The sequence below is a fragment of the Piliocolobus tephrosceles genome, chromosome 10 (genome assembly GCF_002776525.5).
Source record: "Piliocolobus tephrosceles isolate RC106 chromosome 10, ASM277652v3, whole genome shotgun sequence".
In the NCBI taxonomy this organism is placed as follows: domain Eukaryota; kingdom Metazoa; phylum Chordata; class Mammalia; order Primates; family Cercopithecidae; genus Piliocolobus; species Piliocolobus tephrosceles.
In genome coordinates, this window is record NC_045443.1 from 3,448,766 (window position 1) to 3,472,708 (window position 23,943).

The window sequence follows — 23,943 nt, forward strand, 5'->3', positions numbered from 1 at the left end:
TTTCCAATTGTCTTAGCAACAATCAGTAACAAAGTAGAGTTGCCAGATTTAGCAGTTAAAAACACAGAATAGTTCAATTTGAATTTCAGATAAACAACAAATACTTTTTTTTAAAAAAATAAATATGTCTCAACAATCACATGGCAGCCTTATAGAACAAAGGCTTAGACAAGACCCCTGTGGTCCTCTCAGTCCTGCCACCTGCCTCACTTTGAGCCTTGGAGGAGTAAGAAGGTGAAGAAAGGAGGGGCCCTTGGAATGATGTGCACCCTTTAGAAGAGGGCATTTGGAATGGAAGCGGAAGAACAGTCTTTGGTCACTTTTCCCTGCCTCACCTTGACAGCTGTGGGAGCGCTAGGGTTTGAGATCCTCTTGGTACCTGGTAGGTGTCAGTGACGAGTAACCACCCTACAAATTACAGAAGTAAATATGGTCAAGGAGGTGAGGTAGGGAAGGAACTGTTTCATCACTCTGGCATGTGCTTCTTTAAAATAGCAGCTCCAGTGTGCATTTCACTGATGGTTGATAAGTTTTCTCCTTGTCTAGTTTCTTGCCCTGTTTTTTAAAAAAATTATTACTTTTTTTTCTCTTTTTCTTTTTATTTATTTTTATTTTTATTTTTTTTTTTGAGATGGAGTCTTGCTCATCACCCAGGCTGGAGTGCAGTGGCGCGATCTCGGCTCACTGCAAGCTCCGCCTCCCAGGTTCATGCCATTCTCCTGTCTCAGCCTCCCGAGTAGTGGGGACTACAGGCGCCCGCCACCGCGCCTGGCTAATTTTTTGTATTTTTAGCAGAGACGGGGTTTCACCGTCTTAGCCAGGATGGTCTTGATCTCCTGACCTTGTGATCCACCTGCCTCGGCCTCCCAAAGTGCTGGGATTACAGGTGTGAGCCACTGCGCCCGGCCTTTTTTCTCTTTTTCTTAAAAAAAAAGTACAAAAAGTGGAAGCAAGGGCTCACTACGTTGCCCAGGCTGGGCTCAAACTCCTGAGCTCAAATGATCTCCCGCCTGGGCCTCCCAAAGTGCTGGGATTACAGGTGTGAGCCACTGAGCCCAGGCAATGCTCTGATTTTTTTTTTTTTTTCTTTAAAAGTAGTTTATTTGATTCTGATTACAAAATACAGGTGAGGAGCACAGACAACGCCTGTAACCCCTTGGTGGCACATCTTCCCAGTCTATGCTTCTGTAAATACCCTTTGTACAACAGCAAGCTCATGCTGTCCCCAAGTGCTTGCACAGTCTAACAGCTGCAGAGTTATATGACCAGGTGGAAAGTTAAACAGACGCTCCACTCACAAGGCAGGGCCCCTCCAATTAGTCTTCTGGCTCCCTTTTGCTAATAGTAACTGGTTGCTCTTTCTATTGGTCATAGATAAATTACGCCTGCACAATTCTCCGAGTGCTTTCAAGTAACCTCAGAAGGCAGTGACTAAGACCCTTTCCTTGCTCCCAGCTTCCTGTGTCCCAGGCTGCCTGTGGCACCCGGACTGCTGCTGGCCCTGGGTCCCGCACATTCCAGGGTGACGATGGAGGAAGGCCAGGCCAGGCCAAGCATGAGGAATGAACAGTCTTTGTTGGGATCAGACCGAGGGTCTGTGGGCCTTGAGGACCTCTGCGTATTTGTCAGTTTTCTTCTCTACGTTCTTCTCGGCCTGTTTTCCTAGCCTCATGAGCTGTTTCTTCTTCCAGTAGTGGACCTTGGCCTTCTCCTTCCTCTTCTCCTCCAGGGTGGCTGTCACTGCCTCGTACTTCCAGCCAACCTCGTGAGCCAGGCACCCCAGATAGGCAAACTTTCTTGTAGGTTTCAGACATATGACCTTCAGGGCAGCAGGAACCACCATCTGGCTTTTCTTGTCGCAGGGCAGTGGGATGCCATCACACACCTTGAGGCGGTCCAGGGCGGCCTGGCCTCGCTTGGTCTTGTGGAGCAGCATGCCTCGCACTGCCCGCCAGAAGATGCCTTGGGGACCCGGAAGGGGTAGGGGCCTTGGGAAACGTTTGTGTTCTCTGCTTGTGGAGGAAAGCCAGGTGCTTCAACATGCAACATGTTTCTGTAGAAACTGCCAGAAATGTTGATGCCCTTGCAGCGTAGGACCACCACCTTCTGGCCCAGCAGTACCTGCTTAGCCACGATGGCCGCCAGGCGGCCCAGGAGATGGCCTCGACCATTGCACCAGGACCTGCACTTCCGCCATCTTCCATCTTTCGCAGCAGTCACCTGGGGGGGCTTTTTTTTTTTTTTTTTTTTTTTTTTTTGAGAGGGAGTCTCGCTCTGTTGCCAGGCTGGAGTGCAGTGGTGCGATCTCTGCTCACTGCAACTTTCGCCTCCCAGGCAAGTAAGTCTCCTGCCTCAGCCTCTGAGTAGCTGGGATTACAGGCGTTCACCACTACGCCTGGCTAAGTTTTTTGTATTTTTAGTAGAGACAGGATTTCACCATGTTTGCCAGACTGGTCTCAAACTTCTGACCTCAGGTGATCCGCCCACCTGGGCCTCATAAAAGTGCTGAGATTACAGGTGTGAGCCACTGTGCCCAGGCAATTTTTTTTTTTTTTTGAGACGGAGTTTCACTCGTTTCCCAGGCTGGAGTGCAGTGGCGTGATCTCGGCTCACTGCAACCTCCGTTTCCCGGGTTCAAGCGATTCTCCTGCCTCAGCCTCCCGAGTAGCTGGGATTATAGGTGCCTGCCACCACGCCTGGTTAATTTTTGTATTTTTAGTAGAGACAGGGTTTCACCACATTGGCCAGGCTGATCTCGAGCTCCTGACCTCAGGTGAACCACCTGCCTTGGCCTCCCAAAGTGCTGGGATTTACAGGCGAGCCACCTGTACAGGTGTGAGCCACCACGCCAGGCCCAGGCAATTTTTATAGATGTGGAAACTACTATTCTGTACTGGTAGACATGAGAGTGGAACTCTTTTTTTTTAGACGAAGTCTCATCCTGTTGCCCAGGCTGGAGTGCAGTGGCACGATCTTGGCTCACTGCAACCTCCGCCTCCCGGGTTCAAGCGATTCTCCTGTCTCAGCCTCCCTAGTAGCTGGGATTACAGGCCTGACTGAGGCCTGGCTGATTTTTGTATTTTTAGTAGAGATGGGGTTTCGCCAGGCTGGTCTCGAACTTCTGACTTCAGGTGATCCACCCACCTCAGCCTCCCAAAGTGCTGGGATTATAGGCGTGAGCCACTGCGCCCGGCTGAGAGTGGAACTTTTCATACATTCTACCTCTCATTGTACCCTCACATCATCTCCATGTCAGAGGGGTGGTGGATGTCTCTTCAGGTGAAGATTCCTCCGAAGTAACTTTGTGCATACAGAGCCAGACACACCTGTCTGAATCCTGAATCCTCCATTCAGACAGGTGTGTCTGGATGGAACAGTAGTTAACTGTGCAGGCCCTCCAGCAGACAGTCTGGGGTTATATCCTAGCTTAGTCATTTACTGGTGAAATGGCCTGGGAGAAATTACCTAACTTGTCTCAGCCTCATTTCCTCATCTGTAAAAGTGTCGGGATGATGATACTACTACCTACCTCATGGTGTTGTGAGGATCAATGGGTTGGAACATGTAAAGTACTTAGAACTGTGCCTGGCACATAAACACTTGGTACATATTAGCTGTTAGCTGCTTTGCAAATCACTTGAAACCTATGGCGGAATGTGAAGTGTTTGCGGAACCCCGCTCCGGCAGCGTGCGCTCTCGCCACTAGGTGTCGCAATTCAGCAGGCACAGTCCCGAAGCTTGACTTGGGGTGGTTGGCTGGGACTTTAATTTTAGCCTATTGTCATTTTTGATTTGATTTGGTGATTTCAAGGGGATAAACTGACATGCTATCTTTTGAAGTCCCTGGGGATTCAGAAATTCCAGCAGAGTTGCTGACATTCAGGCCTGGAAGGAGCTGTTTGGAGTCCTGCTTTTGTTCACAGTTCAAGTGGCATATAATTTATCATCCACACCAGGATATTTTGAGAGTGAAAGGGGGACTATTAGAAACTATGCCAGGACAAGAAGAGTAAGTAGAATGTGCCCCCAAAACCTGCATACAATCACCCTACCTATATCTAACCTGATGTATGGTACTCCTCAGCATTTTTTGGGATCTTCTCCAGGAGGGAAACTCGATGACATTTCCTCAGAAGCCTGGGATGATAAGTGATGACTTCATGCATTTGTAAGTCCCTTCCCCAAGAAGGTGGTGCCTCATTGTCAGGTTTACTTGCGTTTAGTCCTCACTGGACACGATCAGTCTGTCTGCTTCACAGACCACTAGTCACCTTTGTGTCCTTTATGCTGAATAATCCCATCTCCTCCACAGCTTTTCTTCAGCGCTGCCTTCCAGCTGTCAGCCCCTCAGAGGCACTGAGGCATTCATCTCTGAATGTGGTGAAGGAGAGTGAGCAGGGAAGCCATTTTCTGGGCTATTGCTGAGGGAATTCGTCTAAGATTTCATCCATCTGTAAGACTTCAGAATCCCATTATTTCAGATTTGTTTTAATTACTTAATTAATTTGAGACAGAGTCTCACTCTGTCACCCAGGCTGGAAAGCAGTGGTGTAATCATGGTTCCCTGCAGCCTTGACCTCCTGGGCTCAGCCTCCCGAGTAGCAGCTGGGACTACAGGCATGTGCCACCACGCCCATGCACGCCTGGCGAATTTTTGTATTTTCAGTAGAGATGGGGTTTTGCCATGTTGGCCAGGCTGGTCTTGAACTCCTGGGCTCGAGTGATCCACCTCCTTGGCCTCCCAAAGTACTGGGATGATAGGTGTGAGCCACTGTGCTCCCCCTATCTTTTTTTTTGTTGTTGTTGTTGAGGTGGAGTCTTGCTCTGTCGCCCGGGCTGGAGTACTGTGGCCGGATCTCAGCTCACTGCAAGCTCTGCCTCCCGGGTTCACGCCATTCTCCTGCCTCAGCCTCCCGAGTAGCTGGGACTACAGGCGCCCGCCACCTTGCCCGGCTAGTTTTTTGTATTTTTTAGTAGAGACAGTGTTTCACCGTGTGTTAGCCAGGATGGTCTCGATCTCCTGACCTCGTGATCCGCCCGTCTCGGCCTCCCAAAGTGCTGGGATTACAGGCTTGAGCCACCGTGCCCTATCTTTTTTTAAAGGGCAGGAGGACTTTGGGAGGCCAAGGTGGGAGGATTGCTTGAGGCCAGGAGTTCAAAACTAGCTTAAGCAACATAGTGAGGCCTCCGTCTCTACGAAACAAAACAAAACAAAACAAATCAAACAACCCAATTAGTTGGATATGGTGGCATGCACCTGTGGTCCCAGCTATTTAGGAGTCTGAGGTAGGAGGATCCTTGAGTCCAGGAGTTTGAGGCTGCAGTGAGCCATGATGGCACGACTGCCCTCCAGCTTGGATGGCAGAGCAAGTCCCTGTCTCAAAAACAACAAAACAAAACAAAACCCAAAAAGGGCAGGAGGAAGCTAGCATTTATTGAGCAGTCACTACACATCACATGTTGTGCTTTCACTCCATCATCTTGGTCAGCCCATCAACCTTGTGGAACTGGTATTTTTTTTTTTTTTTTCCAGACAGTCTTGCTCTGTTGGCCAGGCTGTGAGTGCAGTGGCACGATCTTGGCTCACTGCAACCTCCGTCTCCCAGGCTCAAGCAAGTCTCCTGCCTTAGCCCTCTGAGTAGCTGGGATTACAGGCATGTGCCACCACGACTGGCTATATTTTGTATTTTTAGTAGAGACGGGGTTTCACCATATTGACCAGGCTGGTCTCAAACTCCTGACCTCAGGTGATCCACCCGCCTCGGCCTCCCAAAGTACTGGGATTACAGGTGTGAGCCACCATGCCCGCCCCTGTAATTGGTATTCTTATGCCCCATTCCACAGGTGAGGGAATAGGCCTGAAGAGGTCCCAGCCCATAAAAGCAGAGCCAGGATTCAGACAGGTGTGTCTGGCTCACAAGTCCTGCGACTGCTTCCTCACCAGGCTGTATCCGATGGTCTACCAGTGAGTTGGCTCGCTGGCAGACAATCCTAGTACATCTTCTTCCCTCTCTGAGACCCAGTTTCCTCTTCTGGAGCCTGGGTAGAGTTGGGTACATGTACTAAGGAGCTGCCACAGTGACTGGAAAGATTGGGGCTGGTGGGGGTTCTTTGGGAAGACTTTGTTAGGGGCATTGAAGAAGGCTTTGGATGAAGCCAAATGTGGAAGGAGAATATTTTCCTTGCGGGGAAAGGGAGATCAGGAGATGGGTTATGGGTTTAGTCTAATAGACAAAAACAAGATTGCGTGTGTGTGAGGGAAGGGGCCCAGAAGATGAGTGGAAACTTCCAGTCTAATTAGCAGAAAGCAAAGGCAACTCTTGTGATTATAGCCACGTTTTAAAAATTTGTCCCCTATCAAGCTTAGTGCAATGGTAGGGCATGTGGGAAGCACAGCATACAGTTTCTTTAAAATTTTTAAAATTTTCACTTTTAAAGACGGGGTCTCCCTCTGCTGCCCACACTGGAGTACAGTGGCGTGATCCTAGTTTACTGCAGCCTCCAACTCCTGAGCCTCAGCCACAGGGGTAGCTGGGACTACAGGGGTGTGCCACCACACCCGGTTAATTAAAACTTTTTTTTTTTTTTTTTTGAGATGGGGTTTTCTTATGTTGCTCAGGCTGTTGTTGAATTCCTGAGTTCCTGAGTGACTGAGCTCTAGCAATGCTTCCGCCTGGGCCTACCAAAGACCTGGGACTCCCAAAGTCCTGGGATTACAGGCCTGAGCCAGGGCACCTGGCCTAGAAGTTTTTGATGACAGTAATGATGAGAAGAGATGGCGTTTTAGTGCTCTCTGGAAACAAGTTTACGCCTTCTAGCTTTAAGAATCCGGGCCTAGGCCGGGCGCGGTGGCTCAAGCCTGTAATCCCAGCACTTTGGGAGGCCAAGATCGGCGGATCACGAGGTCAGGAGATCGAGACCATCCTGGCTAACAGTGAAACCCTGTCTCTACTAAAAAATACAAAAAACTAGCCGGGCGAGGTGGTGGGCGCCTGTGGTCTCAGCTACTCGGGAGGCTGAGGCAGGAGAATGGCGTGAACCCGGGAGCCGGAGATTACAGTGAGCTGAGATCGGGCCACTGCACTCCAGCCTGGGCGACTCCGTCTCAAAAAAAAAAAAAAAAAAAAAAAAAAATCCAGGCCTATAATCCCAGCACTTCGGGAGGCAGAAGCAGGAGGATGGCTTGAGCCCAGGAGTTTGAGACCAGCTTGGGCCCAGGGAGACCCCTGTCTGTACAAAAAAAAAAAAAAAAAAAAAAAAAAAAAAACAAAAACTTAGCCGGACGTGGTGGTGCGCGCCCACAGTCCCAAGTACTCTGGAGGCTGAGGCGGGATCACTTGAGCCCAGAAGTCGAGGCTGCAGTGAGCCGTGATCGCACCACTGCACTCCTGCCTGCGCAACAGAGTGAGACCTTGTCTCAAGAAAAAACAAAACAAAACCAAAAAAACAAAAAACATATAAAATCCAGGCCTGAAAAAGCGCCGGGCCAGACATGCCTAGCTGGAGTTTCTCCTGCCTCAGCGCACCCCTCCCGCACACCGTGCCCCGTACCCGCCCTTGGCGGCCGCCAGCTCCTGGGGAGCACGGCTCTTTCTGCAAGAGGTGTCTCCGGCAGGCGCTGTCAGCATCTCATCCAGCCCGCCCGAAACACCAGGGAAGGGGCTCGTAGGTGTGGGGGTGGGGTGGCGAGGCCAGGCAGCCTGGCGCGAGCGAGAGAGCTGAGGCCTGGGCCAGGACGGCCCTTGGGTGCCGTGTGGGCGCAGAGCCCAGGAGAGCGCACTGCCAGGCGCAGACCTTCCCGCCCCTACCCTGGGAAGAGGCCCGTTCGCCGCAGGGGGAAGGCGTGATCCCAGCACCTCGGAGGAGCGGCCGGTCGGGGCGTGCGGGTGGCGGGGCGGGGAGGGAGGCTTCCGGAACCCCCGGAGGGCACCCGCGCCTCGCGGGCCCTGTGCCCCGTCCCCGGGCTCCCCCTCCTTTAACGCAGGGGACCCAGCCTGGGGCGGTGCAGGGCACTGGCGCTGGCGCCCCCCTCAGCCCTGCGCTCCTTCTCCGCCCCGCCCCGCCCTCCCCGCCCCGCCCCGCCCTCCCCGCCCCGCCCCGCCCCGCCCTCCCCGCCCCGCCCCGCCCCCGGGCAGCCCCGCCCCGCCCCGCCCCCAGGCAGCTCCGCCCCGCCCCACAGGCTCGCCATTCCCGGGCAGGCCCCGCCTCCCGTTTCCGCTGGCGGCGGCTGCGGGGTCAGAGCGCGAGCCGTGCGGGGACCCTCAAGTCCTGCGGGCGCGGTGAGTGCGGCCCGGGCGGCGGGCGGCGAGGCGGGTCTCGTGAGCGTGCGGGGTTGCGCGGCCTCGAGACAGCGCCGGGCGGGCTGGGCACCCCCCGGCCGGGTCTCGAGAAGGCGGAGCGGCCGGGGGCGCCCACGGGAGGCGGTGTGGGCAGGGCGGCGGTGGGACGAGAGGACGAGGAACAGAGTGGGCGCCGTGCGGGAAGCGGGCCGGGAAGGGGAGGATGGGTGCGGGGCCCGGGCACCGAGCGAAGTGGGGTCCTCCAGGGGATGGCTCCAAGGAAGACCGTTTCAGAAAGGGAGCCCCCGGGGCTGGCGAGGGTTTCCGACTGTGCGACCCAGTGCACCGCTTGGAACAGTCCATACAAGGACCCCAGAGAGGGCCAGAGGGCCAGAGGCCTTCGGGCAGGGCTGGGATATAGCCTGCAGTCCCCCGGCCCCCGGGACCACTCCCTGGGCCACTGCTGGAAGATCAGCGCTCCGAGTGACAGGACTCTGGCACACCCCGAAGTTGGAGATCTAGCCCATCTGTGCATTCAAGTTTGGGACTTGAAAAAACTTTCCTGTGGTTTTAAAAAAAACATCCAAACAAGAAACTGGCTTGTTGTTGTAAGAGCAATATTTGTACTTGTACCTCTTGGAACTGGAGTCTTGGATCTCCTCCCTCTTTGAAAAATATACGGGTCACTTCTTCATCTTCCCCCAAATGCCTGTATTGTCTAGGGAAGCTTGGGGTAGTATGGGATCCCCTGAGCTACCTTTCCCCCGCATCACCAAAACGGGGGTAAGAAGGCAGGGGCTTACCACTCTTGGTTCAGAGACCCAGTCTCTCTTTATGCGCGCGTGCCCTTCTGACCTGCAGCTGTCCTTTTCCCTGGGGTAACTCAGGTATTTCCTCCTCCAGGAAGCTTTCCTGGACTAGTGGAGAAAACCGAAGACTTATGCGAAGATCCCTGTATATACCTGCCAGCTCCCTTCTCTTTCTTGAAAATAGCCACAGAGAATGTTGAATATATGCTTTGCTATAGAGATACACAGCTAGCTTGCCATCATAAGTAATGGGGAGGCGAGGAGAGGGATTATGGATAATTTCAAACAATGGCCTGAATAAATCATTTATATTTAGCTAAGGAATGCAGCCAGAGAAGCAGACAATTACACCAGCTTCCTACCCTTGGCTTGGTCCTGGCATGGCTGATGCAGCTGGGCTGTGGGTTGGAGGGAGAGGACTGGGGTAGATAAAACTTGAAGTGTAATTCAGTTCTACTCTCACTCACTGAAGACCCCCTGTGTGCAAGTCCCTGAACAGGTGAGAGTAGGATTTTTGTTTTTGGTCTGTTTTAATCAGATTTTAGTATTGTGGCAGGGCTCTTTGAACCTATGAACAGATATATTTAATATTGTTATTCAATAACTGATTTGTTTTTCTAAGACCACCAGAGTGGGCACAAAAGAACCAGCGAGTAGGCAAGGCTAAAAGCAAAACTGCAAATTTATTTTTTTTGCAGGTCGGGGCCCATGGTTGGTATTTGGACGTATGGATGAAGAATAAAATAAGGCACAGTATTAGTATAGGAATGAGGAATGGAAGCATTTGTTGGAATATGGGCAAAACCCAGAAGGATGGTCCTGGCAAGGTTGGGGAGTATGAGATAGTTAAGAAAATTTAGTAAGTTTGAGGTGAGTGGGGGAAAGCCAAACTGATTTCCACTGATTGCTTTCGGTAGGGGCCCTTTTTAGCTGGGAATGAGGAACAACTGCGCAAGGTAGTTGTTGGCCAGGCAGCAATTAAGAAGTGGAGTTTTTTCGTGGAGTGGATGGCTTTCCGCTTACTCCTACTACAGAGATATTGGATGGAAGGCTAGGTCCAGAGAAGGACGGCAAAACAGAATAGGTAGCCTCGCTGTTGATTAAAAAATTGTCTTACCCGCTACCAGGAGAGTTACCTGCGGCTTGGTGAGGATGATGGGGGTCCCCGAGTCTCGGCACCTTCAGTTGTCATCGTCCAGATGTAGGAGCTGGAAGGAGCTCCCAGGATCCTGGGAAAGGGGGTCACGTGGAGACGCAGCACCTGTTCTCAGGGTGGGGCAATCAGACTTCCAATGTCCTCCCTGCTGGCAAGCAGGGCAGGGGGTTGCTGGTGGACGAAGGTTAGGACATTCACTGGCCTAATGTCCTGATGCCTTGCACTTATAGCAAGGCTGCGTTGGGGCTCGGGGACCTTGCGGACACCTGTTGGCATAGTGTCCTGCCTTGCCACACTTATAGCAGGCTCCTTTCTAGCAGTGGCCTTTCTCCTTTATAGCAGTGGCCTTGGAGTCTGTGGGGTATGTGCTCTCTGGTCTGGGGTTATGACTGGCCTGTAAAGCCGCTGCTAGGAGCTGTAACTTCTGTTCAAGGCGAGCCTGCCATCTCCTCTCTGGAGCTATAGACCTTAAAGGCTAATTTAACTAGGTCTTGTATTGGTGTCTGAGGACCATCCTCTACCTTTTGAAGTTTTTTACGAATGTCAGGAGCTGATTGAGAAATGAAATAAGATGCCAAAATGGTAGCCCCTGTGGGGGAGGCCGGATCTAACCGGGTATACTGGGTTAGAACCTCAGTCAGTTTAGGGTAGAGGTTAGGATAACCTGGAGGTCATGCCAAGTTAAGTCATAGGCCTGACAAAGGTGTCTAAATTCCTTTATGTATATGGTAGGATTAGCTGAGAAATCACCTAAACGCTTCTCAATTTTGGAAAGATTGGCCAATGAAAAAGGGACATGTACTCTGACTAGCCCCTCCGCCCCAGCCACCTCTCGCAAAGGTGCTAACACTGTAGGAGGGTGTGGGCAGAGATAAGAGACTCAAGACAGCCAGTTGGGGGCCCCGAAGGAGGCATGGGACTGAGTGGATTACTAGTAGATAAGGAGGAGGAAGGAGGAGTCTGGGCAGGAAGGGAGGGGGTGGAGAGAAGGAGGAGTATAGGGACGAGAGCTTAAGGCCCAAAAGCCTTGTACGTAATTAATTTCGGACCACTTGCCTAGCCGCTGGCAGAAATTGCTGAGGTCGATCACGCCACAGTGGAAAGGAAAATTAACCGCTTCCTCCCTCCTAAGGTCTTGTTCGAGCTGTAAGGTTTTTAAATTGGCTAGGAGGCACCCTAAGGGGGTGCTCTTTAGAAATTTGGACTGGGGGTTTCCCATTTGTTTCCTCTTTACTTACACAATGGACACAATGGAAATGGAAGTGGATCTCTGCCTGGCTTCAAAGCGTCCTTTGGAACCAGCCGAGACAGACTGGAGGCTCATGGAGCCAAAGTGGAGAGTACCTTCAGGCGGACGTCTCCGTCCTGAACGGGGTCTCCCGAGCCACTTGGTGGCTCAAAATGGACCTCGGACCTGCGCAGGATTTGGGCCGAGGGACACAGTGGACACAATGGAAATGGAAGTGGATCTCTGCCTGGCTTCAAAGCGTCCTTTGGAACCAGCAGAGACAGACTGGAGGCTCTTGAAGCCAAAGTGGAGATTACCTTCAGGCGGACGTCTCCGTCCTGAACGTATCTCCCGAGCCACTTGGTGGTCGGGTTTCGGCACCAACTGATTTGTTTTTCTAAGACCACCAGAGTGGGCACAAAAGAACCAGCGAGTAGGCAAGGCTAAAAGCAAAACTGCAAATTTATTCTTTGGTCATCTAGCTTCAGGGACCGGAGCTGGGTTGGGGGGAGTTTCTAATACAGTCCCGACAAGAGTGGGGGCTGAGAAAGCCTGCCCCCGGCGCATCTGCTGGGAGGACTTTTCTAGGAGTGGAAGGGCAATAGGCGGGGCACGGGCACGTCGGGGAAGGGGGGCCGCTCCGCAGGTGCCACCAGGTAAATCTTGGTCTCCTCGGATTGACATCACCTGGTGCATGCCTGATTAATCTTCACCTTCCCGGGCGTCAGCTGCATTCTCGCACACATGGGAAGAGTTGGTGGTGAAGAAGAATCCGGAAGTGAACCATCCTGCCTCCGTTCGTCCAAACAATAACTAGTGTTGATAAAGTAATTTACAGTTGGCCAAGTGTTTCTATGCACATTACATTAGTTGTATATAATTTTATTTAATTCATCCATAATCTTGTAAAGTTTGTTACTTTTTTTTGAGACAGAGTTTCACTCTGTTGCCCAGGCTGGAGTGCAGTGGCAGGATCTCAGCTCACTGCAAACTCGGCTTCCCCGGTTCAAGCGATTCTCCTGCCTCAGCCTCCCGAGTAGCTGAGATTCCAGGCACGTGCCACTATGCCTTCTAATATTTGTATTTTTAGTAGAGACAGGGTTTCGCCATGTTGGCCAGGCTGGTCTCGAATTCCTGACCTCAAGTGATCCACCTGCCTCGGCCTCCCAAAGTGCTGGGGTTATAGGCGTGAGCCACCGCACTGGGCGAGGTTTGTAACTTTTAATTGTCGTCTTATAGGTTAGGAATATGATGCTCAGAGAGAATAAATATCTAAGGTCACAAAACTCATTAAGTGAAAGAAGCAAAACTTGAACCCTGGCTTCTGACCTTCCTGCCTTGTGCCTTCTATTCTGCCGTCTGTCTGCCCTTCTTCTATTTTTTTTTTTTTTTTTTTTGAGACAGGGTTTTGCTTTTGTTGCTCAGGCTGGAGTGCGATGGCACTATCTCGGCTACTGCAACCTCTACCTCCTGGGTTCAAGCGATTCTCCTGCCTCAGCCTCCCGAGTAGCTGGGATTACAGGCACCCACCACCACACCTGGCTAATTTTTGTATTTTTTGTAGAGATAGAGTTTCACCATGTTGGCCAGGCTGGTCTCAAACTCCTGACCTCAGGTGATCTGCCTGCCTTGGCCTCCCAAAGTGCTGGGATTACAGGCGTGAGCCACCGCATTCAGCCCCTTCTTCTATTTTTTTCATTTTGTTGCCTGGGCTGGAGTGCAGGGATGCAATCAGCTCACTGCAGCCTCCAAATCCTGGACTCAAGTGATCCTCCCGCCTTAGCCTCCCGAGTAGCTGGGACTATAGGTGCAGGCCCCTTGCCCAGATAATTAATTTTTTATTTTTTTATTTTTTTATTTTTTATTTATTTATTTATTTTGAGACGGAGTCTTGCTGTGTCTCCTGGGCTGGAGTGCAGTGGCCGGATCTCAGCTCACTGCAAGCTCCGCCTCCCGGGTTCACGCCATTCTCCTGCCTCAGCCTCCCGAGTAGCTGGGACTACAGGCGCCCACCACCTCGCCCGGCTAGTTTTTTGTATTTTTAGTAGAGACGGGGTTTCACCGTGTTAGCCAGGATCGTCTCGATCTCCTGACCTCATGATCCGCCCGTCTCGGCCTCCCAAAGTGCTGGGATTACAGGCTTGAGCCACCGCGCCCGGCCTTAATTTTTTATTTTTTATGGTAAAGATGGGGTTGTGCCATGTTGCCCAGGCTGGTCTCTAGTCTTGAATTCCTGGTCTCAAGCAGTTCTCCTACCTTGGCCTCCCAAAGTGTTGGGATTACAGGCGTGAGCCACCACGCCCAGCCCCTTTCCTCTACGTTGAGCCTTGTCTTCACCTGGCACCACTTATTTGTGCAACCTTGGGCAATTTACCTCCTCTTTCCAACTCTCCGTTTTGGTGGGATATTGGATTAGAAATATTCTAGAGTCTCTTCCAGCATCAGACAATTAACAGTGTAAGATATTAGCAGCCACTCAACCAATTAGGAAGTGTGCTTTACGTAAAAAAATTTAAAATTGTGGTAAAAAACACTGAATGTAAAATCTTTTTTTTTTTTTTTTTTTTTTTTTAGACGGAGTCTTGCTCTGTTGCTCAGGCTGGAGTGCAGTGGCATAATCTTGGCTCGCTGCAACCTCCGCCTCCCGGGTTCAAGCAGTTCTCTCCCTCAGCCTCCCAAATAGCTGGGATTACAGGCACCCGCCACCACCCTTGGCTAAATTTTATATATTTTTTAGTAGAGACGGGGTTTCACCATATTGGCCAGGCTGGTCTTGAACTCCTGACCTCGTGATCCACCCGCCTCGGCCTCCCAAAGTGCTGGGATTACAGGCATGAGCCACCGCACCCAGCAAATGTAAAATCTTAAGTGTACATTTTAACCATTTTTAAGTGTACAGTTCAGTAGCATTAAGTATATTTACATGGTTGTGCAACAGAGCTCCAGAAATTAGCTTGTAAAACTGAAGCTTTAATATTCATGAAACAACTGTTTCCCCCTCCTCCCAGCCTCTGGCAGCCACTATTCTGTCTGTTTAGTGTGCTTTATTAAGCTCCTTCTGTGTGCTTCGTAAATGCTGACCTTGAGGAATTAATCTGGAGAGTTGTGGAGAAGCACAGCTTAGGTGGGAAGCCCTTGAACCTGGGGTGGCTGGAGGGAGTGCCCCTTTATCACAAGCCTGTAACCCCAGGGCCAGCTAGCACTGTTAAGTGAACGAGTGAGTGGGTTGGGCCTTGGGAGGTGCCCTTACCTCCTTTAGCGTCAGCTCCCTGCTTGCAAAATGAGGATAACAATACCAAGTACTCAGGATGTTGGGAAGGAGCCATGAGCTGATGTATGTGAGGCACATAGCTCAGGGCCTCATACACAGCAGGTGTGCAGTAAACGGTGGCTGTTATTTATAACTTTGTGGAGGAGACTGAACTAACATGCTTGGAACAAGAGAGGACAAGACTTCTTTTCTTCTACCATGAGGGCCCAGCCTGCAGCGGTTGTCATCCTCACTGACTAAGAGGGAGTGGATCTAATCCAGGTGCATTCGCCTGGCATTCAGCATCCTGCCTGTCTAGCCTTATTACCACTCTTCTCCCCCTGGGAACCCTTGGTTCTAGCCAGACTAATTTCCCAGGCATGCTTTGCGCATTCCATCTTGGCCCCTTAGTTCATCCTCTTCCACCTTTCTGGATAGTTCTTCCATTCTCCTCTTTCAAGACCCTTCTCATGTCTGAGCTCCTTTCAAGACCCTGGCGTCCCATCCCAAATGAACCTCTTTTTTTTTTTTTTTTTGAGATGGAGTCTTGCTCTGTCGCCCAGGCGGGAGTGCAGTGGCCGGATCTCAGCTCACTGCAAGCTCCGCCTCCCGGGTTTATGCCATTCTCCTGCCTCAGCCTCTCTGGGACTACAGGCGCCCGCCACCTCGCCCGGCTAGTTTTTTGTATTTTTTAGTAGAGACGGGGTTTCACCATGTTAGCCAGGATGGTCTCGATCTCCTGACCTCGTGATCCACCCGTCTCGGCCTCCCAAAGTGCTGGGATTACAGGCTTGAGCCACCGCGCCCGGCAAATGGACAGCCCAAATGAACCTCTTTTTTCTGGGAACTCCTATGGCATTTTATGTCTTCATTTTGTTCCTGGCCTTTATAGATTTCCTTGGGTGGTTCTCTGGTGAACTCCACAAACAGTGTATGCGTCACATGTATAAGAGTCTGTGCTGGGCTGGATACTGTGCCTCACATCTGTAATCCCAGTACTTTGGCAAGCTGATGCAGGAAGATCACTTGAGGCCCGGGATTTGAGACCATCCTGGGTAACATAGTGAGGCCTCTGTATCTAAAAAATTATACATATAATGTATATATATATATATATTAGCCAGGTGTGGTGGTACACACTTGTGGACCTATGGACCTATGGTCCCAGCTAGAGGTGGAAGGATCGCTTGAGTTCAGGAGTTTGAGGCTTCAGTGAGCCATGATTGTGTCGCTGCACTCCAGGCTGGGTAACAGAGCAAGAATTTTGTCTCTTAAAAAAAAAAAAAAAGTCTGTGCTAAGTTCTGATGCTGCAAAAATAAACAAGATGAACATCTTTATCTTCATGGGGCTTGTTAGCCAGTGAAGAGTTGAGAAACAGGTTCGAAAGATGACAATTCAAAGGACAAGGCGAACGGCTTCTGAGAGCAGAATGTTATGTGAACTGAAACAGTTCGGTCACCTTGATTGAGGAGCACCATTTCATGCAGAAGGTGGTGGTGCACAGGAACCCCGGAGGGGAGCTTGCATTTCAACAGAAGGAGTAAGGATCAGCCTAGGGCTAGGCCCTGAGAAAGTTGGGGTGTGTGAATGGCGCAGGCGGGCCAGGCGTGGGATGTGTGCAGGGAGGCCATGGAGGAGAAGTTGGGCAGGTAGACAACAGCTGTATTGTGGGCGGCCTCAGATGACCAGCCAAGAACCTTTATCTGTCCATTCATTCTTCCAAGAGAACTTGAGTGCCTACCATGTGCCAGCATTAAACTGGTGCTGTGGAGACAGCCATCAACCTTGGGAGGCCCTGGGAAGTTTGCAGGTTTTGAGCAAGGGTAACAGAAGCAGTGCTGGGCTTAAGGAGGGTGAATCTGGGGTCTGTGAAGAGGGGACGTCATGGTAGGGAGAGTGGCTGGGCACCTGTGAGGAATGGTGAGGAGGCATTGAACTTGAGACATTTTGGAAGTAAGATCAGGATCATTTGTAACTTGATTGGGTGGGGAAGTGAGGAAAGGAGGAAGGTGAAGGGGAATTGAAGCTGATTCTGTGCTGGGTAATTGTGAAAATGCAATGCCATTTGCTGTTTCCAGTAGGTATTGTTTCGTCAAGTAGATTGCAAGCCCCTTCAGGGCATGGATTCTCACTCCCTCTGATGTTCTCCTTGACCCTGAGTTCACTGCTGTGAGGCACAGAACAGAGTAGGCACAGTGGACCCCTCACGATCTCAAGAAATGAATCTTGCACTTTCTAGCATCCCAAATTTGTATCCACAGCAATATTTGTTCATGGGCCTGGCTTTCTCCGGAGTCATGTTTCTGCAGAGTCAAATGTTTCCTGCATATATCCTCACACCCCAAGTTAACTGCCCTTTCAGTTTCTGCTGCAGTTTTATTTCTCACTTGGTGGCCATTTTCCACCAAGTTTTTATTGCTCCATAAGAGTAACTTTGAATGTGGTAGAGATGAAAACAACAAGGTGGCCCGTTCCTTCATATTGACCTCATAGCATATGCGATGCAAACACATCTCAGTAAGTTTACACACTTTTGCATATCTTGAAACTTTGGGTTACTTGCGAGTGGCCAAAATTGTAATGTTAAATCCTTGGATGACAAAGGTCTACCCCAGGGATGCCAGATACATGGCGGGGATTCTGTTACTTCTGTAACTGCCCATGGCAGACATCACTAATCAATTGCAGCTGTCTTTTCTGCTGGGCCAGGGCTTGGGTTCTGATCGTAAGGCCTTGGGTACCCACCAGTAACTGAGTGGCATTAGCACACTGCCTTCCTGTTTGCCATTTCTGGCCTCCATTTGCTGAGTGAGCAGTTTCTTGGTGAGGGATTGCTGCCCCAAAGAGTAGTCCTTGATGGACAGAATTCACCCTAGAGTGGCTTCTTACCAAAGTGATGACCTAATTTTTTGCCTTCCTGCAGGAATATCCTGGAACCTTCTTTTATTTGTCAGCAGCCAAGGTGTTTGCAGAAAGTTCAGAGGGAACAGGTCAGTGTTGGTTCGGGTCCATTGTGGGGTAGGGCCTCTGAACGTCTCTGTGTTATAAACTCCATCTGAAGTCAAGGTCTTTCTTGCCCCTTTAACTGTGGGTTGGGGAGGATGGAAGAGGATGCTGATATTTTCTAGTTGTCCTGCCCTGACTCCTGGCTTTGCTTTTCTAAGCTCCTTAAATTGGGCTTTGGGGGCCAGGCAAGAATTATCTCCTCCCCACTGTTTCTGATTGGTGGCTGATGGTACTCTTAGATTCTTTCTTGGCCACCCCATTTGTGTGGAGGAAGCCTAGGCAGAGGCCTGTAACTTTCTGCTTCCTGTCTCCTCCCAGCAGGCTTGGGAGCTAGGGTGGAGGGGCCTCCCACCACAGGCCAGAAGAGAAGCTGCAGGAGTCCTGGCCAATCCTCAGTGCCTCCATTTTGCTATGCCCACCGCCCTCCACCAGGACCCTTACGGGGCCCTCTTCTCTGCTCCTCCAGGCCCCTGGGGGTCTTGCTGATGGTTTATTCATTGTTCTAGCACTTGTGCATCGAGGCTTCCCCTGTGCCAGACTACAGACCAGGCAGCCAGGCAGTGGGGGTAGATGGTGCTGATTCAGGTTCCCTTGGGGTGCTGTTTACTGACCTGGGCCTTTTATATTTAATTTATGTGTATTTTCTCCTGCCGCCTCTCCCTGCTGGGTGATATGTAAAATCTTACCTTCCCTGAACCCAATGGTGTAGTCAGTGGAGCAGGGAGAGGGGGTGGAATGGTGCTGGCTGGTGGCTCATCTTGCCAAATATTCTCTTGTCTGTGGGTTCCAGCAGGGGTTATTTAGTGCCCCAAGAGTGGCCAGGAGCCTCTTCTCATCCTGTCATGCCTTCACGTTATACTTAGGATGCTGGTACTCACATTTGTCATCATAATCAGACTCAGTTTTAGACCCTTTACAAATGTCCACAACCGGCCGGGCACGGTGGCTCAGGCCTGTAATCCCAGCACTTTGGGAGGCCGAGACGGGCGGATCACTAGGTCAGGAGATCGAGACCATCCTGGCTAACACGGTGAAACCCCGTCTCTACTAAAAATACAAAAACTAGCCGGGCGAGGTGGCAGGCGCCTGTAGTCTCAGCTACTTGGGAGGCTGAGGCAGGAGAATGGCGTAAACCCGGGAGGCGGAGCTTGCAGTGAGCTGAGATCCGGCCACTGCACTCCAGCCTGGGCGACAGAGCAAGACTCCGCCTCAAAAAAACAAAACAAAACAAAAAAATGTCCACAACCAATTTAACTTAATCAGATGAAGTTATAATTTGAATCTCATTTAACTTTCACAAAGGCCCCGCGGGGTAGCTGTCATGTTCTCTTTTATCGGCGGCAGCAGGTAAGGCCCACACATAGTGTTACCGCGAGCAGGGGCTCCAGCCCAGATTCTATGACTCTGCAGCGCCTGCCTTTTCTAATGCAGACCTGTGACTGTTCTGAGTTCTTAACTGACGCTGGGAATCCGCTCCAGGTCCCTCCCTGAGCCTGCTTGCAGCAGGAATGCCTGAGCTCCCATTTTAAGTCCTCCTCCCGCCTCCCTGGGGCCCGTGTGGGTGTCTGCTTTCATTCTCGCAGCTCTGGGATTTGAGGCACCGCCTGTCACTGAATGGTGCAGTGCAGCCAGGCACATGGGCTTGGGTGGAGGAAAATTAGTCTGGTGAAGGTCAGGCAGCAGGCGTCCAGGTGCAGTGGCCCACGCCTGGAATCCCTGCACTCTCGGAGGCTGAGGCAGGAGTTCAAGACCAGACTGGGCAATAGAGTGAAACTCTGTCTCTATTAAAAAAGACTGGGCAGCAGAGAAGGAAGGACTTAAGGACAAGGGAATGACCGTCTTGCTGTGCAGCATGTCCCGCACATCCTGTGGGGCCTGTTCCTGGTGGGCCCTGCCAGACAGAACTTGGTGAGGGGCTCCCCAGGAGGCCTGTATGGCCTTGGGGAGACACAGATCGCCCCTGACATCAGCAGCTGTGTCTATCCAGATGACTGTCTCTCTTCCGTGCATCTGCGTTGAAACCTAAGTGAGGGAGACGTGAGCGGAGGCCTTGGCAGACAGGACGTTGATCCTCTCAGATGGCTGTGGTCCAGGGAGCTTTGGTTTCGCCATTTCTTCGCATGCTCTGGAGCCATATTCTGGGATGTTGACCAGTCCTGGGGTGGGAGGTTCTTATTCTGGCCCCTGCTCCTCCCTCTAACTGCTATGTGAACTTGGGCAAGTTGTTTGCTTTCTTCAGGCCGGTTTGCTCACCCACAAAGCAGCAGGCTGGGTGACCCATTGCCAAGGTTCTTTCTGGCTCTGCTGGAGATGGTTTCTGAGGTGATATGAGTTGGGATGCCTGGGTTTTGGCTTCCAGTCCTGGGCCTGCCTTCTGCCTCTGACTAGTGCCTTCTCGGCCTCTGACCTGGAGGTGGATGGAGGAGGAAAGAGTGAAGTTAATGAATAAACTGGAGATGCTGACTCCTGATAGGAGCCTGACTGGGGGTGGAGGTTGTTTGCAGAGATGGTCCCCTGCCCTGTGAGTGGCGAGTGGCGGGGTCCTACTGCCTGACTTCTGTCCTGTGCTGACGGCTCTGCTGTTGCTTTGGTTTTAACTCTCTTTTCCGTGCCCCTGCCCGAGGCAGTGAGGAGTAAGCCTCCAGTCCTGGACTCCAGCCCTGCATGTTAATCATTTCAACTTCAATCATAGCTACAGCATAACGAAACGAGAGTATCCGCCTGGAGCAGGTTAGCTTTCAAACCCTCTCCTTGCTCTCAAACCAAGAGCATAACCAGAATTTCAGCCTGAACCAGGAGGGTGCTCTTCAGAATGGGAAGGAGACAGAAGAACCCCTTTGCTGGCATCTGGAGTTGGAGCATGATCCTCTCTGCATTTCAGCCCAATACTTTGGAGCCAAATGTAGATTTTTTTTTTGCCTATTATTTAGTATTATCTGTGCTTTGATTTAGCACACCCCTTCCGCCCTCTGCTTTCTCTCAGGCTCCCTTACGGTGGATGGCTGGAAATTGATGATACTTTGAATATTCACTCACTTTCTGAGAGTCTTGTGACCATTTCTACTCTCAATGGTCATCATTTTTAGAACATCTGATCTTGTGATAGGAGCAGGAAAGGATGCGGTAGAGAGCAGTCCAAGGGGTCTGAAGAGTCAGGAAGCTCAGTAAGTGCCCCCTAAAATCCCCCTACCTGCTGGGGAGGCTTTGCTGTTGTTGCAGGAAGGCTGGAGGGTCTTGTGGCCTTCGGGGTACAGGATCTTGGTGAGGCCTTGGCCTTGGCCTTAGTAGCTTAGGGTTGCTGCTAACTCTTACAGCACATTTGTGCAAATTTGAAAAATGGCCCTTCTTCAGGTTACAAGCAAAAATTAAAGTGAATACATTATTGCGTAGCCAGAACAAAGTCCAGCTGTGTCTGAGGCAACCACCTTGAGCCCTGGTGGGCAGTGACCCTGGCTGTGCGCACACTTGCGGGCACACCGCCTCCAATCGTGGGGTGCACACGTTGCTGGGAACACACACAGTCTGGTCCCTCCCGTTGCAATGTGGGGAATGTGTCAGGTTCAGAGTCAGGGGGAGGGCCTCTGAGGACAGTGAACAGGTGAGGGAAGTGAGCTGGGGTGTGAGGGATTCTCAGAGCCAGACTGAAACACGGTGCAGCCATGCACGTGTGTGTGTGTGAGAGACTGTGCACACTTGCCTTACATGTGTGCTGGGTGTACTTGCGTGGGTTTGTGTGGGAGGGCACTCTGCATAGTTTTGGCACTTAGTGGAGTGGCCCACGTGTGCACTCTCAACAGATCAGAATAGGCCAGACACAGTGGCTTACATCTGTAGGCCCAGCACTTTCGGAGGCCAAGGTGGGAGCATTGCTTGTGATCAGCCTGGACAACATAGTGAGACCTCATCTCTAATAAGAATAGAAAAAGAATTAGTCAGGTGTGGTAGTCGGTGTGCACCTGTAGTCCCAGCTACTTGGGAGGCTGAGGCAGAAGGATTGCTTGAGCCCAGAAAGTTGAGGCTGTAAGTCATGATCGCACCACTGCACTCTGGGCTAGGTGACAGAGTGAGACCCTGTCTCAAGAAAAAAAGGGGCCGGGCATGGTGGCTCACACCTGTAATCCCAGTGCTTTGGGAAGCCAAGGCAGGCAAATCATGAGGTCAAGAGTTCAAGATCAGCCTGGCCAACATGGTGAAACCCCATTTCTACTAAAAATACAAAAATTAGCCAGGCTTGGTGGTGTGCACCTGTAATACCAGATACTCGGGAGGCTGAGGCAGGAGAATTGCTTGAACCTGGGAGGCGGACGTTGCAGTGAGCCGAGATCGGCCACTGCACTCCAGCCTGGGCAACACAGCAAGACTCCATCGCGGGGAAAAAAAGAAATGTCAGTATATACCTGTGATGTGAGTGCCTTCCCGTTAGAGGGCAGGGTAAAACGTGGACACAGTACCTGGGAACCCTGCTGGCAGCCTCTCCCCTGGCCACCTGCCAGTGTGGAGATTGAGGCTTAGGGGCCCGAAGCTCTCCTACAAGCCCTGGGGGCAGTGGTGCCAGGGACAGTAGGAGCAGATCCTGCCTCAGCCAGTCCCTAGCCCCCTCTCAGGGCCAGGCTCTACAGGAGGGCTCAGAGGGGCAGGGGGTCCGGCTGAGTTTGAATGCACTGTGTCTTTCCGGGTGTGTGAACACGCAGAATGACATGTTTTGTTTTAGAAAAAATGAGGTAGAGGTCTGGGCTTGCAATTTTCTACTTGTCTTAATCCCGGGAGATTCTAAACAGCTTTGTTTAAAAACTGGACATACGGATTGCAAAGACCTAAGTGAGGAAGAGCCATTGGGTCCCCCAGGAAAGCAATTAGGTTTGAAGCCAGCGTTTGGATTTGTTTGACCATTTTGAGTGCTGTCTGCAGCATGTGGGACCTGGAGGCTCTTACAGCATCACCCATAGTGTGAGTCACTCCAAATTAGTAGCCATTTCAAACTGGCTTCCACTGACTTGCTGCTGGGGATGGGTGGGGCTGGGGGGGGAAGCTGCAGGCTTGGCTGTCACCCGTCATCCAGGCTGTGGCTGGCAGAGAGGGGAGGGGGCTGGAACAGCCTGTCTTGGCTCTGCCTGCCCCCACTGTTGGCCAGAGAAGCTAGAACTGGTGGTGGCCTGTGTCTGTGAAGGTCTCCTGGATGGAGTAGTTCGTGCCCGCAGTGCAGGGAGAACACTGGAAACCATGCAATTCAGGGCAGGGTTGGTGGAACTTTTTCTTGGCATCGATGGAGAAACTCAGGGGGCATCAGGCTGGGCCTTGAGGGAGGGCTGGGATTTAGGGAGGGAAGGGAAGGGTCTCTGAGGGGTTGTGGTGCTGGCCGGGAGCTTGGTTGGGGTGGGGACAGGTGTGGCCTGCAGGAGAGGGTGAGCTGTTCCCTCTGGGGCACCTGGCATGCTGCTCGGAGCAGCTCAGGCGCAGGAGGCTGGCGGTGAGAGCCAGTGTTGGTCTTTGAACAGTTGAATGGCAGGATGAAAACGGGCATTATAGGCCGGGCACGGTGGCTCATGCCTGTAATCCCAGCACTTTGGGAAGCCGAGGGGCAGATCACGAGGTCAGGAGATCGAGACCATCCTGGCTAGCACAGTGAAACCCCATCTGTACTCAAAATACAAAAAATTAGCCAGGTGTGGTGGCGGGCGCCTGTAGTCCCAGCTACTCGGGGCGGCTGAGGCAGGAGAATGGGATGAACTTGGAAGGTGGAGCTTGCAGTGAGCCGAGATCGCGCCACTGCACTCCGGCCTGGGCGATAAAGCGAGACTCCGTCTCAAAAAAAAAAGAAAAGGGACATTATAGGGAAAATTAGATTGTAGCAGAATTCAAGGGTTTGTTTTTTTTTTTTTTTTTTGAAGACGGGGTTTCGCTCTTTCGCCCAGGCTGGGGGGCAGTGGTGTGGTCTCAGCTCACTGCAAGCTCCGACTCCCTGGTTCAAGTGATTCTCCTGTCTCAGCCTCCTGAGTAGCTGGGATTACAGGCACGTGCCACCACGCCCAGCTAATTTTTGTTTTTTTTTTTTTTTTTTTGAGACGGAGTCTCGCCCTGTCTCCCAGGCTGGAGTGCAGTGGTGCAGTCTCGGCTCACTGCAAGCTCTGCCTCCTGGGTTCACGCCATTCTCCTGCCTCAGCCTCCCCAGCAGCTGGGACTACAGGCACCCGCCACCACACCCAGCTAATTTTTT

At 51.6% G+C, this 23,943-nt stretch overlaps 1 protein-coding gene and 1 pseudogene across 2 annotated transcripts in view; one reads left to right on the forward strand and one right to left on the reverse strand.

Moving 5' to 3' along the window:
* Positions 1 to 1,582: 1,582 nt before the first annotated feature.
* On the reverse strand, positions 1,583 to 2,197 carry LOC111520329 (annotated as a pseudogene).
* A 5,995-nt stretch (positions 2,198 to 8,192) lies between these two features.
* TSPAN9 (tetraspanin 9) overlaps positions 8,193 to 23,943 on the forward strand; it is a 207,859-nt gene continuing 192,108 nt past the window's right edge. Inside the window, exons 1-2 of one of the 2 annotated variants that reach the window (XM_023182959.1) lie at positions 8,193 to 8,279; positions 17,647 to 17,713. The gene's annotated coding sequence lies outside the window, so the exon portion shown is untranslated. The remainder of the gene's footprint in view (positions 8,280 to 17,646; positions 17,714 to 23,943) is intronic. The other variant, XM_023182960.1, reaches the window with a different exon arrangement.